Raw genomic sequence first — 389 nt, 5'->3', positions numbered from 1 at the left:
GCTACTCAGGAGGCTGAGGCAGGGGAATCACTTGAACTTGGGAGGTGGAGGTTGCAGTAACCCAAGTTCACGCCACTGCACTCCAGCCTGGGCAACGGAGCGAGACTCCATCTCAAAACAAAAAAGAAAAACCACAAAAAAAAGAAATGGGTGCCCAGGAGAGGGCAGAGGAGCTACCATGCCTGGTACTGAATGCTGGGAGGGAAGAGTCGGACACTCTGTGCCAATAAAGGACCACCTCAGTTTGCTCTTCTGTAAAATGGGACTTGAAGTAGTTAAGGACTCCTCCACAATTTAGGCGCTACAGCAAATGGCAGTTACGGTATTTGTGGCAGAGCCCCCAAAGAAGGGGAAAGCTGGCATCTGACTTCACTAACTTTAATTTGCAG

General features: G+C 49.9%; 1 protein-coding gene across 1 annotated transcript in view; it reads left to right on the top strand.

The window, feature by feature from the left end:
* LOC105510238 (chymotrypsin-like elastase family member 2A) overlaps positions 1 to 389 on the top strand; it is a 29950-nt gene that overhangs the window by 11314 nt on the left and 18247 nt on the right. The gene's annotated exons all lie outside the window — the stretch shown is intronic.

The sequence above is a fragment of the Colobus angolensis genome, unplaced genomic scaffold (assembly GCF_000951035.1).
Source record: "Colobus angolensis palliatus isolate OR3802 unplaced genomic scaffold, Cang.pa_1.0 Scaffold185, whole genome shotgun sequence".
Lineage (NCBI taxonomy): Eukaryota > Metazoa > Chordata > Mammalia > Primates > Cercopithecidae > Colobus > Colobus angolensis.
This window is presented reverse-complemented; position numbering and strand designations above follow the sequence as displayed.